Here is an 8352-nt window from a genome sequence, read left to right on the forward strand (position 1 = left end):
CATAAGCTGGTGCCACCAAACACTTTCTTAGATGTTCTGCATAACCCTTTTGTCAAGTTGCCTACGGAGGAAGACTTGGCTATTCCAGACCCGGAAGCACAATTGGTGGAGGCTCTTCACGTCATCCCAGATTGGACAGTGCCATATATGGCTTATATGACCCAGGGCGACTTGCTTGAGGATGAAACCTTGGCTAGACAGATAACCCGGTGGTCTAAATCAATGACAATTACCAATGGTGAGTTGCATCATCGCAGTGTCACAAGGGCGTTTCAACGTTGTGTCTCTCCTGAGGAAGGTCAAGAAATCTCACAACCCCAGTTAGTGCATGCATTAGAGAGTTTGCATCATGTTTAATTTCTCAGAAACTTGAAATGGGGTTGACAGAAACCCCAGCACCACCTAATCCAACTAGGGTTACTGAAATACTTTTTCAGTGAACCTAAAGTGCCCTTCAAAAATGTTCATCATTTTTGTCTTGGTTTAGAACCTCTAACAAAAATGGTTCACATTTTTCTAGGACAACTTGGGTCACTGAATTAAATCATAAGTTATTTGCATTGGGCATTTAAATGTTATAAATTATTTTAAGTGCCCAAATAATCTTGAATTTAAATGTGGGCTGTTGGAAATAATCCAACCAGTGCCCACAAATATTTTCATGATTTTTGAAAATGCTCTGGCATTTTTAATAAACACAAAACAAATGCAGGAAATAGAAAACAGAAACTAAATTTACAAAAGACAGAAGAGGAGAGGAAACCTACCTGGCCCACCTACCTGTAGCGGACCCAGCTTAACCGACCCAGCCCACTTACCTCCTCGCTCGTCGTCTTCCTCCTGCCAGTAGGCAGGAGCGAACACACACGCGCACCCGCGGAGCCTCCACCTCCTGCTTCGCGCTGGCAGCGTCCCCCGCGTGTCCACCTGCTCGTCTGGAGACGCCCAACACCGCCTGCACTTCTCCCCTCTCTCCCTGGACCCCTTCCCCTCCTCTACTCTCTCCCTGCGGCACCACCGAGCGAGATCGTCCCCCCCGTCCAAAGCCACCGCGGCCTCAGCCACCTGCTCGCCTCTCCAACCATTCCCCAAGGTTCGCCGCGATGCCTTCTTCCTCATCGCCGAGTCACATGACGCAAGGAGCCCCATGACATCGTCCTCGAGCTCGCCATCAGGCTCTGCATCTGACGGCCGCCGCCTCGATTTGCCGTCGTCGGCACCTCCCCTGAGCCGCTGAGCCTACTTGCCGACCCGCCGTGAGCTTCTGCTTCTTTCCCCCTCTCCTTTCACGCTCGATTACCTGTCGTAGCCGTCGTCCACTTGTTGACCGAATGTGCTGCCGCTATGATCGTCGTCGATGATGCTCCGGTGACCTTATGGTCATGCATCGGTGCCTAACATGATTGTCGTCTTGCTTAGTACCCCGCTAGCGGAAAGGATCGCGCGTTTGCATGCCGCAGCCATGAACCTGAGCGTACCCAAGCTCCGGCCGCCGCTGCGGTCATCGTCGGCGACATTACAGAACACCTCAGGATGAGGAACCGCCACCGTTCGACACGGACGAGATCCAGCTGCTCAAGGGCGGCTTCAGCGCATCGAGCCGTGCCCCGTGGAGCTTTTCCAAAGCCCCTGGCCGCCGCTGACCTCGTCGACAGCTAAACGCTGATACATCTCCAATGTATCTGTAATTTATGAAGTATTCATGCTATTATATTATCTGTTTTGGATGTTTATGGGATTTATTAAACACTTTTATAATATTTTTGGGACTAACCTATTAACCGGAGGCCCAACCCAAATTGATGTTTTCTTACCTATTTCAGTGTTTCGAAGAAAAGGAATATCAAAGGGAGTCCAAACGGAATGAAACCTTCAGGCGAGTTATTGTTGGAACGGAAGCAATCCAGGAGACTTGGAGTAGACGTCGGGGAAGCTTCGAGGAAGCCACGAGGCAGGGACGCACGCCCTACCCCCCTGGGCGTGCCCCCCACCCTCGTGGGCCCCTCGTGGCTCCCCTGATCGACTTCTTTCGCCTATATATATATACCCAAAAAATATCGGGGAGCAGAATAGATCGGGAGTTCCGCCGCCAGAAGCCTCTGTAGCCACCGAAAACCAATGTAGACCCATTCCGGCACCCTACCGGAGGGGGGAATCCCTCGCTGGTGGCCATCCTCATCATCTCGGCGCTCTCCATGACGAGGAGGGAGTAGTTCACCCTCGAGGCTGAGGGTATGTACAAGTAGCTATGTGTTTGATATATCTCTCTCTCCCTCGTGTTCTTGAGGTGGTATGATCTTGATGTGTCGTGAGATTTGCTATTATAGTTGGATCTTATGATGTTTCTCCCCCTCTACTCTCTTGTAATGGATTGAGTTTTCCCTATGAATTTATCTCATCGGATTGAGTTTTAAGGATTTGAGAACACTTGGTGTATGTCTTGCATGTGCTTATCTGTGGTGACAATGGGATATCACGCGATCCACTTGATGTATGTTTTCGTGATCAACTTGCGAGTTCCGTGACCTCGTGAACTTATGCATAGGGGTTGGCACACGTTTTCGTCTTGACTCTCCGGTAGAAACTTTGGGCACTCTTTGAAGTTCTTTGTGTTGGTTGAATAGATGAATATAAATAGTGTGTGTTGCAAATCGTATAATCATACCCACGGATACTTGAGGTGACATTGGAGTATCTAGGTGACATTAGGGTTTTGGTTGATTTGTGTCTTAAGGTGTTATTTTACTACGAACTCTAGGGCTGTTTGTGATACTTATAGGAATAGCCCAATGGATTGATCGGAAAGAATAACTTGAGGTGATTTCGTACCCTACCATAATCTCTTCGTTTTTTCTCCGCTGTTAGTGACTTTGGAGTGACTCTTTGTTGCATGTTGAGGGATAGTTATATGATCCAATTATGTTATTATTGTTGAGAGAACTTGCACTAGTGAAAGTATGAACTCTAGGCCTTGTTTCAATGCATTGCAATACCGTTTACGCTCACTTTTATCATTAGCTACCTTGCTGTTTTTATATTTTCAGATTACAAAAACCTATATCTACCATCCATATTGCACTTGTATCACCATCTCTTCGCCGAACTAGTGCACCTATACAAATTACCATTGTATTGGGTGTGTTGGGGACAAAAGAGACTCTTTGCTATTTGGTTGCAAGGTTGCTTGAGAGACACCATCTTCATCCTACGCCTCCCACGGATTAATAAACCTTAGGTCATCCACTTGAGGGAAATTTGCTACTATCCTACAAACCTCTGCACTTGGAGGCCCAACAACATCTACAAGAAGAAGGTTGTGTAGTAGACATCAAGCTCTTTTCTGGCGCCGTTGCCGGGGAGGTGAGTGCTTGAAGGTATATCTTTAGATCTTGCAATCGAGTATTTTAGTTTCTTGTTTTATCACTAGTTTAGTTTATAAAAGAAAATTACAAAAAAATGGAATTGAGTTTGCCTCATACGCTTCATCTTTTTAATATCTTTCGTAGTAGTAATGATGATTGCACTAGTCATGATGAAAATGTCTCTTATAAGCATGTCAACTTTTGTGGAGTGCATAGAGTTTGCAAGTACACATCAAATAGGGAAGATAGATTTTGCAAGAGGCATAAGTATTTAGAAACCAAATGGTTGCAAGAGAGGCTAGATGTTTGTGATGAAAATTTAAAATGTCTTCGCCATACTTGTGAACTTTGCAATGAACATGGTCATTTAAATCTCCAATGCAAATTGTTTCTTGATTGTATCATGTCAAAAAATTGTGATGATTTGATTTCCCTTGCATATCATAATGAACTTAGTTTGCTTTTGGGTTATGAAGAAATGAAATGTATAACTAAGCATATTCCAGAATATAACCTTGAGAAATTCCTCGATATTGATCTAGGAGAAATTTTTATGTATTGTGCGGTGAATTGCATTGAAAATCCTTATATTGCCAATTACATAAAGAAAATAAACAAATAGAGGATGAAGAGAATACTAATGAAAGGGAAGAGGCTTCCCAATATCCTCCTATTATTTCTTATGATGAATCAGGTAACGAGGAGGAGCCTTCTATTCAAGCAATCTCATCAATAAGGAGCTCCAAAAAGAGGATTGAACCCACACATATTGTGAAGAATAAAAAGAAAAGATGGAGAAGTAAAGGTGAAAAGGTATCCCTCCCAAATGATGTTGCCCCTATTACTCATTGTGATGATGATAATTGCTATACTATTGGTGCTATCCATACTATTAATGATGAGAGTGATTATGCTTATGATATGAAAAGGCCCAAGCATGGGGATGCTATGTTTGATGAGAATGACATGTTTGAGAATATATTTGCTGCAATTAATGTTTGTCCCAAGGTTGGGGATGCTATGTTTAATGAAGATGATATTTCTAGCCTCCCAAGTTTTGATATGCAAATTTGTTATGATGATATCATGCCTCCTACTTATGATGATTATATTGATGAAAGTGGGATTGGAAGAGTGACAACTTTAGGAAGTAATGATACCACTATTTTGGAGGGTGTTGAATCTTATTGTGACAATTATGAAAGTGGATTTGGAGAGGTCATGACTTTATTTAGTAATGATTCCACTATCTTGGAAGAGGTTTCAATCGATTATGATGAGAACAAAGTTGCTATTTATGATAATTATAGTGATGATACGTATGCTATAAAAAGCAGTGATGATTATAATTATAAAACTTTTTATGATTATGATTACCCTTTTTATGAACATTACTATTTTAATGTGGAAACAATTTATAGTATTCGAGTCTCTTATGATACTCCCACTATTCCGAACGAGAAGAATTTTGCTTATGTGGAGAGTAATAAAATTTCTATGCTTGTAGATCATGAAAAGAATGATTTATGTGATAGTTATATTTTTGAATTCATTCATGATGCTACTGAAAATTACTATGAGGGAGGAACATATGCTTGTAGGAATTGCAATAATATCAAGTTTCCTATCTATGTGTTGAAAATCTTGAAGATTTGCTTGTTTTACCTTCCTATGCAAGTTGATTCTTGTTCCCACAAGTTTTTTGCTCACAAAATCCCTATGCATAGGAAGTGGGTTAGACTTAAATGTGCTAGTCATATTCTTCATGATGCTCTCTTTATGTTTCAATTCTTATCTTTTATGTGAGCATCATTGAAATCATCATCCCTAGCTAGGGACGTTAAACGATAGCGCTTGTTGGGAGGCAACCCAATTTTATTTTTGTTATTTGCTTTTTTATCCTGTTAAGTAATAAATAATTCATCTAGCCTATGTTTAGATGTGGTTTTATTCTTTTAATTAGTGTTTTTGCCAATTAGAACCTTTGGGAAGACTTGGGGGAGTTTATGTGATCTTGCTGTAAAAAAAACAGAAACTTTAGCGCTCACGAGATTTACTGCCTTTTTTACTGGAGAATGCGATTAGGTTGATTCTTTTTGAAGATGATTAATAGACAAATTCCTCACATCCACCAATTTATTTTAGAATTTTTGGGGTTCCATAAGTACATGTTTGATCCAGATTACTACAGACTGTTCTGTTTTTGACAGATTGTGTTTTCTATGTGTTGTTTGCTTATTTTGATGAATCTATGAGTATTATCGGAGGGTATGAACCATATAGAAGTTGGAATACATTAGATATTACACCAATATAAATAAATAATGAGTTCACAACAGTACCTAAGTGGTGATTTATTTTCTTATACTAACGGAGCTTACGAGTTTTTTGTTAAGTTTTGTATTGTGAAGTTTTCAAGTTTTGGGTAAAGATTCGATGGACTATGGAATAAGGAGTGGGAAGAGCCTAAGATTGGGGATTCCCAAAGCACCCCAAGGTAATATTCAAGGACAACCAAGAGCTTAAGCTTGGGGATGCCCCGGAAGGCATCCCCTCTTTCGTCTTCGTTCATCAGTAACTTTACTTGGAGCTATATTTTTATTCACCACATGATATGTATTTTGCTTGGAGCGTCAATTTATTTTGTTAGTATTTTCTTTCTGTTATTTAGAACAATGTTTTGCATCTTTTATTTGAATAAAAGTGGCATTTATAGCCTTTACTATGCCTATTTTACAAGTGTACATGTTGCTGTTTGAAAACAGAAAGTTTACCGCTGTTGCAAAAATTCCCTAGAAAAGTCAGAATGTGATAAAATGTTGAAACCTTTTGAATAATAAGCTCTTATAAATTTACTACAGTGGGAATTTTCTTTCATAATTTTTGGAGCTAGGTAAGTATGGATCTTGCTGCATTCTTTATAGACTGTCCTGTTTAGGCAGATTGCTGTTATGTTTGCATTGTTTGCATATGTTTGCTTGTTTAATGATTATATTTGAGGATAGGACTATTAAATATGCAGAGGCATTTAGTCTGAAATGTTGAATAATAATTTTAGTGATTTTCTACAGTAGAGTATGATAAGGTTTTTGCATTGGCTTATACTAACCTATCTCACAAGTTCTTGTTGAGTTTTGTGTGGATGAAGCTTTTAAGATTTAGGGAAACTACGATATGAAAGGAATTAAGTAGACACAAATGCTCAAGCTTGGGGATGCCCAAGGCATACCAAGATAATGTTTCAAGAAGTCTCAAGCGTCTAAGCTTGGGGATGCCCCGTTTGGCATCCCACCTTTCTTCTTCGACAACTATCGGTTAGTATCGGTTGGTCCTAAGTTTTTGCTTCTTCACATGATGTTTGCTATTCTTAGATGTCATTTTATTTTGTTTTTCTTGCTGTTTGAATAAAATATAAAGATCTGAAATTATTAATTGGGAGAGTCTTCATATAGCTGAATAATTATTTAACTACTCATTGATCTTCACTTATATCTTTCAGAGTAGTTTGTTATTCATTCACGTGCTTCACATATATCCTATGAGTAAATGGTTGAATGAATTGAATATAATAAATCTGAAATTATATATGTTTCATATCACTATCCAACGGGGAGTAATTACTTCACATATAAGAAGTATAGGTGGTAAATTTATTGAAGGTTAGCAAACATTGTATTGGTCACTTGAACAATTCATGAAAAAATATTGAGGGAAGAGAGATTTCACATATAAATATACTATCTTGGACATCTTTTATGATTGTGAGCACTCATCAAAATATGACATGCTAAAAGGTTGATGTTGGACAAGGAAGACAACATAATGGGTTATGTTTTCTTATATCCGAAATAAAGTATATTTTCATGGATCATTCAACATGCTGAGCTTGCTTTCCCCCTCATGCTAGCCAAATTCTTTGCACCAAGTTGAGATACTAGTTGTGCTTCCAAACATCCCTTAAACCAGTATTGCCATGAGAGTCCATCATACCTAACTATGGATTGAGTAAGATCCTTCAAGTAAGTTGTCATCGGTGCATGCAATAAAAATTGCTCTCTAAATATGTATGATCTATTAGTGTGGAGAAAATAAGCTTTATACAATCTTGTGATGTGGAAGCAATAAAAGCGACAGACTACATAATAAAGGTCCCTATCACAAGTGGAAATATAAATTGACGTTCTTTCGCATTAAGATTTTGTGCATCCAACTATAAAAGTGCATGACAACCTCTGCTTCCCTCTGTGAAGGGCCTATCTTTTATTCTTGTCTTACACCTTATGCAAGAGTCATGGTGATCTTCACCTTTCCTTTTTTACATTTTATCCTTTGGCAAGAAAATTGTGTTGGAAAGATCCTGATATATATATCCAATTGGCTGTAAGGCATCATGAACTATTATTGTTGACATTAACCTTGAGGTAAATGGTTGGGAGATGAATCTATAAGCCCCTATCTTTCTCTGTGTCTGATTAAAACTTTGAACCCATACATATCACGTGAGTGTTAGCAATTGTGAAAGACTAAATGATAGTTGAGTATGTGAAGTTTGCTGAATCAAAGCTCTGACATAGACCCTTCCTGAAAATAAGATGAATTGTAATTGTTTGATGACTAATAACACGGTTTGTTAGTCTTGAAGAAACTTTATGATCTATACTTTAACATGTGAATAGTTTGTTACTTGATCATGAAAAGTCTTATGAGTTGAGCTACTGTTATGATATATAATTATGCTAGAAAAGGTGATTGAAATTATCATTGATCAAACTTGTGCACCTGCTCGCATTCACACTTCATAAATTAGTTCTTTATCATTTACCTACCCGAGGACGAGTAGGAATTAAGCTTGGGGATGCTGATACGACTCCAACGTATCTATAATTTATGAAGTATTCATGCTATTATATTATCTATTTTGGATGTTTATGGGATTTATTATACACTTTTATATTATTTTTGGGACTAACCTATTAACCTGAGGCCCAAC

Source organism: Triticum aestivum, chromosome 7A, assembly GCF_018294505.1.
Source record: "Triticum aestivum cultivar Chinese Spring chromosome 7A, IWGSC CS RefSeq v2.1, whole genome shotgun sequence".
Classification (NCBI taxonomy): domain Eukaryota; kingdom Viridiplantae; phylum Streptophyta; class Magnoliopsida; order Poales; family Poaceae; genus Triticum; species Triticum aestivum.